The sequence below is a fragment of the Nelumbo lutea genome, chromosome 2, assembly GCF_056320005.1.
Source record: "Nelumbo lutea isolate HS-2025 chromosome 2, American lotus-T2T, whole genome shotgun sequence".
In the NCBI taxonomy this organism is placed as follows: Eukaryota; Viridiplantae; Streptophyta; class Magnoliopsida; order Proteales; family Nelumbonaceae; genus Nelumbo; species Nelumbo lutea.
Window position 1 is genome coordinate 63,542,093 of NC_142685.1, and position 10,440 is coordinate 63,552,532.

The window sequence follows — 10,440 nt, forward strand, 5'->3', positions numbered from 1 at the left end:
AATAATCAAGATACAACACATGTAAGACAATCCAGCGAACAAGAGAGAGAGTTGTGTTCTTCTTGTTGTTCCTCATCAAGTCATTGGCAAGTGGTAGATATACCAAGAAAATTGGGTATATTTTAAAAAAGTTATATTGAATATTTGTCACATTATTCGCTGTGCTCATTGACAAGTGGAAGAGCTGTGTTCTTCCCATCTTAATATTTGTCACATTATTGTGTCTACAGGAAAAGCAAATAGAATTAGGTTGTGGTGTCATTAAGTGCCATTGTTCTAGGCATCTAACTTCATGACTACAATTTTGAACTTCTACCCTTCGTACATGTAACAAATTGGTAAACTGAACAATCTTAAACTTGTTGTATCTTATACAACCATATGATGGGTGTGAACCCATATGATTTCATTATGAGATAATATCATCAACAAACAGGAAATTGAAGATTAGAGGAAGGTAATGAAGATGGTGTTGAACCTGAGGAAGAAGATGATGGGAAACAAATAAGAAGACCTTCACATGTTTAAGTAGGAATGAGGTAGTGAGACAAGGAACTCGCTTAAGAGAAGAAATAATAACAAAAATGTAGGAAGATTACCAATTACAACATTCTCGAAGAAGGCATTGATTTGATTTTTTTGATTTTTTTGATTTGAAAATGTTGTTATGTAAATAATGATTATTGTCACATTATCTTTGTTTGCATTTGTTAGAAAATCATTGTTTTGTGTTGAATTTTTTTTATATAATTTCTATTATATTAGGTTTATTACATGTTTATTATGTGCTTGTTATATATTAGATATGGAAGGATAGGAATCAAGAAGTCAGAAGCCTAAACATGACCTGGACCCTAGAAATGGACAATTGTCTTGAGAACAAAGTTGATAAGAGTTTCAAGAGCCCTGCTTATAAATCTGCAAGTTGGGCATTGGGTTCTAAATTTGGAGTTGATTGTAGTGTTGGATATATTAAGAATTGCTTGAAGACTAAAAAAAAAAAATTGCCACATTAAAAGTTATTCTTAATCAAAGTGACCTTAGTTGGAATGATCAAACACATACAATAGATGCTGAACCTGAAGTCTGGAATTCTTATGTTGAGGTATGTGATTTTATATAATGCTTGGATTATATTTCTTTTGTTATCATTGTCTAATGTGATGAATTGACTTCTTTTTTCATGTGGTCTCATCCGGAGGCGAGACAATATCGTAGGAAAAAAATTGATAACTACGATGATTTGGCACTCGTTTGTGGAAATGATCAAGTTATCGGAGTGGAGCTTTTACTGCAAAGGAATTGAACAGACGTGAAGCAGCTTCAGCTTCTATGACTCATGGTATTGATGGTCAAGTTCCCACACCCTCGAATGACATTGATGATGAAATTGGAGATTCCTCACTACGAGCAGGAGCAATAGATCTACCATCGTCATCAAAAGGAAAAGGGAAAGGAAACTAGAAATTGAAGAAAAACTTGGAGAGGTTGCAGAAAAATTGGCAAAACTCACAAAGGCTGTTGAACGTGGATATGGCTTGTTCGATAGAGACTCTCTTCCGAGATGTTATGAGCTTGGAGGGAATATCTACATCATTTTTGTTGAAGGCATTTGACTTTTTATCGGAGGACTAGTCTTGACATTTTATGTGATTATGCTAGAACTGAGGAATGATTGGTTGGTCATGAAGCTAGGAGGCCCGTTTTAAATGTTAGCATTCCATAATTGATATGGGCCTATGAGCTTACCAACCTTTTACCTTATAGTTTGATATGATAATTTTGGTAATTTTTTTTTTAATGGTTTGAACTATGTTTTATGGGCATTTTGTTTGATTGACTAGGCATGACAATTTTGATATACTTCTACATAAATATTGATATGTATTTTCTTGTCCTTTTGGAATTGATATTAGTTGAAGAAATGGCTAATTATGAACATATCTTTCATTTATAATAGTTGTGGGACCCATGATAATTAATTTTCCATACGTTTTCCTTGCCTCATCAAACAAGGGAAAATTAATTTTCCTTACCTTTTCCATTGGTTAACCAAACAATGAATGGGGAAAATTTTTCTCTTCCCTTCCTTTCCTTCAAACCAAACATAACCTAAGCTCGTGAGTTGTGATAGTGAATCCCAGGAAGCTTTCCAGCAATATAGCGTTGCAGGCTAGTAGGAAAAAGCCCATCTTCTTCTACATGCCTTAAGTGGATTGAATCTTCACTATTTGGAAATGAATTTGGAAGCAGTTCGATTTGTATGTTATCTTGAAACTGTTATGTTTGAGTTATTGTAGTACAGATATAAGTTAATTTCTTTTACAATAGATCTACAAGAATTTGAATGCAACTTGATTTGTACATTATCTTGAATATGTTCTACCCACGTGGCAAGCACAAGTAAGTGGTTGACAGACCAAGTAGCGTTGGTAGAAGCTCTTCTCCTGTTGTGAATGTTTATGAAATCAAAAAGTTCTCTAGTTACAGGTTTTCTGAATTTAATGTTTATAGTTGGAAAAATATGTTTGTTTTTTAATAAATTTTATTTTCTAAATTTTGTATCTAATCTTACTGTTGTTGAAAATTTCGTTCTGTTGCATTTTATTTTAAAACCTTGAAGCTGGTAGAAGCTCTTCATTTGCGAAATGTTTATGAAATCAAAGTGTTCTTTAGTTACAGGTTTTCTGAATTTGATGTTTTGTTTAAGGATAGAATTTTGTAACAGATGTTGTCGTTGTTGGAAATTTTGTTCTGTTGGATTTTATTTTAAAAATTTGAAGAATAATAGAAGGCAAATTTGATATTTCATTATTTCTGTCAATGTATAAAGATGATATCAATTGTTAGAAAAGTTAGGAATACTTTAGGGTTGTGTTTGGTTTAAAATAAAAGGTAGGAAAAAGAAGGGAAATGTAGGGTGACTTTTCTTTCAAACCAAATGCAGCCTAAGGGATTTTTCAAACAGTAGGGCTATGTTTGGTTGTGGTGTAAATCTAAATTTACACCGAGGAGTTTTACATTGATTGACTTTTGAAAGTGTAAAACAGAAACCAGTATTTACATTCACGTGTTTGGCTGATCAATGTAAAATATATGTTGGACTTTTGCAAATGTTTGGAGGATACCCATCGATGTAAGTCTACCTTTGTTTAAATAACGGTTATTGGGTTTGTAGGATCTATACAAAAGATACAATGGGAAAATACTCTGCATTATAAACTCTCATGTCTTCATACAACCTGCAATAATTAAATTTGCAAATATCAGATCAAAACCCCACCTAGGAATTTCACTGATAAGGTGATTGGCGTTGTCAATGAGACCATAGGCAACACAGTTTGCTATCAGAGAGAACACAGTGGATTGATAAGATTGGAACCCAGATTTAGTAACGCTAGTGTGGATACAACTACTTTCGAAATTCAAAGATATTTTGTAGGATTCAAGAATAGAGAGAAGTGTTTGTTGATAGAACTGGGTGATCCTGTAGAGAACTGTTTTGTAGTCCAGAAGGGCCTTTTATGGGGAACCCTTTTCAATGGAGGCTCAGATGATAGAACTGTAGTGAGATGGTTGATGCTTGTGCTGTGAGGCATTTCATCGAACAGTTACGAATTGATTGAATGTTCCAAAACCATCCAAGTGACAATGATGGAACTATTACATTTTTTAAGAACATATTTGTAGTTTAAGTTGAGGGAATATACAATACCTTGCATCAAATCGCTTTATAGTGTGTTCAACAGTTAGAGACAGAAAAGAAACAATGGCGGAAACTTTGATCCTCTGATAGAGTGCTGAGAAATTGTAATTACCGTTTTGGGTTGGAGACATACACCAAAACTTAACCATCAGAAAGCAAATGGGTTGTCGAATGACAAAAACTTTGATAATGTCTCCCATTAGCGACATTTCCTCCATCTCCCATTTTGGGTCCTATGTAGTAATAATCAAGCGGCTACAGGTTTTAGAGGCAGATATAAATATGCTATTGTTGGCTTTATGATTTTAATTTGAAGGCACTCCACCGTAGACCAAAACCTCGACACATGGCGCGCAGACTCTTATTAATGGCCAACTTCAATAGGAGAAGCATCGAGGAACTTGTGCTTGGGTAATTCCTAGAGACTCGATCGAGACAAAAAAGCAGGGATGAAATGACAAAGCAACGATGGAGAAGCAACAACATTGGCAAAGCAGCTTCAATGGTGAGCTTCAATGCACGACGGAGAAGTAGCGACGCCGGTGAAGGAGGGATGAAACAGAGCAGGTAGGAGATGGAGAAGAGATATGTTATTAAGAGTGGGAGTGCTTTTACTTCGATGGGAGAAGCGAAGAGGTTTTACATGGATTTTTTCGATGTATTTTTCACATCGATTATTGATTGAATAATATATACAATGCATTCAAATATTCATACGTGTTTGATTATAATACGGGAAAGACATGATACTGAATAAACTTAAAGCCAATCAACCGATATCACAAAAGAGAGAACCATTCAGGTATATTCATCAAAATTCAAGGGGTGCCTTGATTGGCCAAACCTCTTCCAAGGCCATACCTTTTTGATATCATAGATTTTCCCCATCAAAAATAACCAACAAAGTGAGAGAGAATCTTGAATTTTTTTATTGTACCTTTTTTTAAATAAGATAAAATTTATTGATAATTTGAAAGTACATGAAGCCCAAAAAAGTTGTATATTATATTTACATCAAACTTAAGCAAAAAGATGGGCTAGAGTGGAAAAAACTGTGTAAGCAAATTCCTTGCCATAAAGCCTTTCAGATGAAAACTTGAACTTTATATGGGATCTTGAGCTTCCAGATTAGGCTACAGTAGAAAAAACTAAAAGATGTTGATGGTTTGACATTAATAAATACCTGATAAGCAGATTTAACATTGAATACACCACTATTTGTGTGCTTCCAAAGCAAAGCAAGCAATCAGATGATAAGTCTAGTTAAGGTGTAATCGATGATATATGCCTGATGGTTTCATTTGAGAAATGTATTTGTAGCTCACCAACATTCCAAGTGCCATCACTATTTAAAAGATGAGACACAGGCATTGTGTGATTTCTAGTTGTTTGGGGAACATGTCCTAGAAAAGTAGGGACCCAAGGGTCATTTGCTGCATCTATCTTTGGCCCATCATGAAGTACCCAACAAACATGTGACTTGATCACTTGAGCAATTTGGACCGCTTTCTTCCACCAAATTGAATTGCTTTTTGTCGCTTTTGCTACAAAAATGCTACAGTTTGGATAAAATTTCTCTTTAGTATAGTTGGCCCAAAGTGAATTTGCTCCATAGCATAATCTCCAAACCTGCTTTGCAAACATTGCCTTGTTCATCTCCTCTGCTAAACAGAGGCCTAATCCACCTTTTTGCTTTGGTAAACATAACTTGGACCATGAGATAGTGTGAGATGAGTGTTGTTGCCGAGATCCCTTCCACAAAAAATCCCTACAAAGCTTATCGTACTGTGATGTAAACCTCTTGGGAAATAACTTCGTGAACATTGCATAGATTGACCCACTGCCTTAATTAATGTAGTTCTTCTTGCTTGGGATAACAAACAACCTTGACTTCCATCCTTCCACTTGTGATTGTAACCTATGTAATAAATCCTGTTGTTGTGTGATTCTAGCTTTCTCACCTCCCACTCTTGCTCCCAAATATTTTAAAATGTGACTACTTTGTCTGATACCCATGATAGAAGAGAGTAATCTTCTGTGCCTTCTATGTATTTTGGGACTGAAAAATATTTCTGATTTTGTGTAATTTATTTGTTGTCCCGAAATACTTTCAAAGGAAATAAGAATTTGTTTTAATTGTCTAAGTTCCTTTGGATGAGCCTTGCAAAACAGGATGGAATCATCAGCAAAAAGTAAGTGACTTGTGCTAGAACTGGATCATCGGAGTTTGAAACCCGTAATGAGTCCTTTGCTTTCTGCTTCTTGCATTAGGAGAGTTAGAACTTGCATACCTAAAATGAAGAGATATGGTGAAATAGGATCTTCTTGTCTGAGGCCTCGCTTCAGTTGAAGGTTCCTCGTAAATTGATCACAAATGATGGAGTAGATATACATTCCTGTACGAGATTACACCAATGAAGTGGAAAATTCATTTTCTTCATAACTTCAACCAAGAAAAGCTGATTCATTTTATCAAAAGCTTTGGACATGTCTAACTCAATTACAACCCATCCCTTTTTATTCTCTGCCTCTTAACATGATGAAGAATTTCTTGAGTGAGCAAGTCGTGATCGGATATTTGTCTATCTCTGAGGAACCCAACTTGATTTGGCGCAATTAGCTCCTGAAGTAATGGCTTCATTCGATTTGCCATCCATTTGGTGATGATTTTATAGATAATATTGCAGAGACTTATTGGCCTATAGTTAGACGGCCTCTCTGGATTCCTGCACTTAGGAATAAAAGTGATGCAGGTGTTATTAATTTCCTTAAGAAGTTGTCTTGTTTGAAAGAAATCAGATACTAATTGGACAATGTCTTCTCTGAGAGAACTCCAATAATGTTGGAAAATCACAATCCAAGCTTAAAGTCCTATCCAGACCCTACCTTATAGCGTCTGTCAGTATTTAGTAATAGAACTACAATCTTCTCAGTTATTAATCATACTTATTGGGCCTGACCCCTACAATCAGGACTCAAAATTTAAAACCCACTAAAGAAGTTGAACCACTGATCCGTCTGATGTAAACTACATCAACAAATCAGTGATTTATATCAGTAGGTGATTAATTGAGTGAGTCAACAGTTTGTTATAATATGACAGGTTAGAGGACGATCCAAATTGGGATTGTGGCAGGTCACCAACACTGAGGTCCATCCAAATTGGGATTCTGGCTTTTAAAGAGGGATTGGGGTCTGCTACTCACACAGGGAGCCTAACAACGACCTGACAGGCACATTCTGCTATGCATTGAGAACATTTTCCGTATTTATCGGAAATGTTCCTGATGCATGGTGGGATGTGCCTGTGAGGTCCGTGTGAGGCGCCATGTGTGAGGAACAGATCTGATCTCTTTAAAAAAGGGTCTTACACGGGAGATTGGATATCTTGCCCATATAACGCATCTCACATCAAGCAAGCAGACACATCCCACCATGTATGGGAAATATCTCACATACTTGTGTTATTATTCATGGGAGATATTCCCACTACATGGGGATGTGCCACCAGGTGAACCTCTCAATGATTATTAATACTCGAGGCTGAACGTGTTACTGGCCTCACCTATCATCATGTCTTTCAGGAAGTGAATTAGGTAGCAAATTGGTGGGTTCATGCATGATGTTTTTTCCTATATCTTCTCTCGGACCTCTCCCATCTCTACATCGAGGGGTGGATTTGAGTTAAGCTGAGCCGAATATTTGGCTATTCGAGCTCGACTCGCTAAAATTGTGTTAGGTTCAAGTTCGAACTTGAGCTTAATTTGAGTTAAAGACTTGAGCTCAAGCTCGGCTCAGTTCAAAGCTTGCAAGTTCAAGTTCGATTAGGCTTGAGCTCGACTACATGTCAAGTTTTTTTTAAATAATTATTATATATAAAAATATTTTTAATTTTGCATACAAAAAATTAAGAATTATAAAAGTTATTTATTATATATATTTATATGTATGTATGTATGTATGTATGGATGTATGTATGTATTTATATATGTATGTATGTATATAATAAAAAAATTATTTATTTATTATACTAGGCTCAATTAGGCTCATGAGCTTCACTAGGCTTGAGCTCGGCTCGACTAGTAAACGAGCCTATATATTAGGCTCAAGCTCGGTTTAAACTAAGGTTGCAACTTGGGTCAGGTTGACCCTAACCCAACCTGAAAAAGTCGGGTTGGGTTGATGCTTGGGTTAGGGTTAGGGTTTAAATTTATGAGCCCGACTTTACTCCGGGTTAAGTTAGGGTTGACCACTCGGGCAAACCGATCCAACCCAAACCCAACTTTGTAGTACATATCATATATAAATATATGTTATATATGTGATCTACCATACATTGATTTGTTTAATGCATGATAGTTGTGTAGCCCCCACCACATACTATCATTTATTTCTTTTAAGATAATCACATCACTTAATCCTAATTGGAAATACTAAGACCTTAATAATATACTTTATGTTTTTTGAATATTTTGTTCTTTATCTCCACTTTGTTGTTTGCCACCCATAGTTTGATGCCCATAAAAGATCTATTATAAGCCATAACTCATAATAAACTATAGGCATTTCAAACACTTTCTTTTCTAAATTTTGTACTTAAAGAACCAATAAAAACATCAACAAACAAATACTAATAAAACATAGGATTAATATATGTAGTGAAATTTGAGTTAAGATATGAGACTAAGAAGTTTGTATGAGATATTAAGGGATGGGAAGAAAGTTGGGTTGGGCCCAATCTGAGCCCAGTGCAACCTGAAATTGACCTTGGGTTGGGTTAGGGTTGAAGGAATTTGGTTAGGGTTAGGGTTGGATAGGTTGGGTTAAAGGTCGGGTTAGGTTAGGGTTGGGCGTTTAGAACTTAGGGTTGGCCTCAACCCGACTTAACCCAGACCAACTTGTAGCCCTAGTTTAAACTGAGTTGAGCCGAGCTCAAATAGCTCGTAAGAAGCTTGGCTTGTGGCCACCTCTATGACTACAGCTCCACCCAAAATAGTAATTAAGGCTCAATTTGAAAAGAACACAAATAAATATATATGATGTAGGGTGATTTGGCCCGACCTAGTAATAGGGGGACATGTGGACGCAACCTAACTAGTAGAACAACAGCTCAACCTAACACGCCAAGTCCGCAACGGATCTACCTCGGGACAAGTCTACCTCGGTGCAAGGTCACATCAGGACCACCTCGGTCCCAAGGCACTTCAGCATTCAAATCAGGTGTAAAAAACACGAGCTCAGGAGATGCTCACCAACTGCCGCATGGTAATTCTAAGGTGCTCACCACCGTACCCTGCATCTTACGGGATCGCGCCTTGTAACGGCTATATTAGCTCACCCACTCCCCGATTCAGGCGAAAATGGGAAACCTTACCGGTTGGTGGCATTATCCCCACCTAACACGGAAACGGATTCCACCACAGCAGGAATCCAGGAACTACTCCACCAAACCCGTGAGGACTCCAGTATATAAAAATCTCACCCCCAAGGGCGAAGGTATGCGTAATCTCTGCTCTCTAGCTCTCTCACAATCTATTATCATCTTCAAGCTCACTACTAAGTGCTAACTTAACCATCGGAGTGTCCTCGCCGGGTAAGCCACCCCGAATTCTCTGATTCATCTCTTGCAGGTTCCTCAGTTCCCATCGTTGCTGGTAGCTAGATTATCTCCTACAGGGAACAATCGGATTGTGTTACATCAATATACAATATAAATAGTTAAATACATACAAAATACAAGTTTGCACTCTTTGTATTTGTACTTCTTCCAAATTGAGCCTAATAGGGTTATGCAGAATTGAGCCTTCTGAAGACTTTAATAATTTGGATCTATGGAGTTGGGATCTCCTACCGGCAAAATAAGTTCCAACACCTTACCAACTTGATCTAACACTATACTCTCACTATGAAACTAGGGCTCATCATAAAAGTGGAGCCCGTCATGCATGAAATGTGTGGTGTCAGATGATGTTGGTACATGTTGAAACATGAGTTCAAATCAGCCCCCCACAAAATTGCCCCCCACTAGACCTGTTCATGGGCCAGGCTGGGCCGGGCTTTCACTTGTCACTAATGAAAATATACTAGGCCCGAGCCCGAGCCTGGCTTGACCAACGGGCCTATAACTTGGGCCCGAGCCCGGCCCTGGTAAAATGCCCGAAGCCCGACCTAATTGAAAAAAAAAACAAATTTCCCTATTCAAATTAGAATTAAAAATTCATATAGTATTTTTTTTTCTATTTAAATGAACAATGGGCCTACAAGATGGTATTTTCCCCTTTCTTTTATATTTTAAAATACAATTTTACATTCTTAAATCAAAATATTTATTCAAATGGACATAATCACATAACTAATTTTAAGTTTAATATTAGGTCAGGCCGGGCCGGGCTCAGGCCGTGCTATTTTGACAAAACCCGAGCCTGGCTCGAATTTATTATGAGCCAGGCTTTTTGGCCCGAATTTAAGCCCGCGGGTCTATAAGCATGTTCAAGCCCGTCCGGGGGTCGGGCCAGGTCAGGTCGGCCCGTCAGGGCACCCGACCCATGAACAAGTCTATCCCCCACAATGTCTTACAACATATCTTTGCCTTGTATTGGGAACATCTCCCAATGATGACATCATTATTTTTTATATTATCATTAGGAGATGTTACCAATACACGACGGGGATGTCATGTGGGACGTTGTGGGGGACTGATTTGATCTCTTGAAATGTATTTTGTTGGTAGGTGA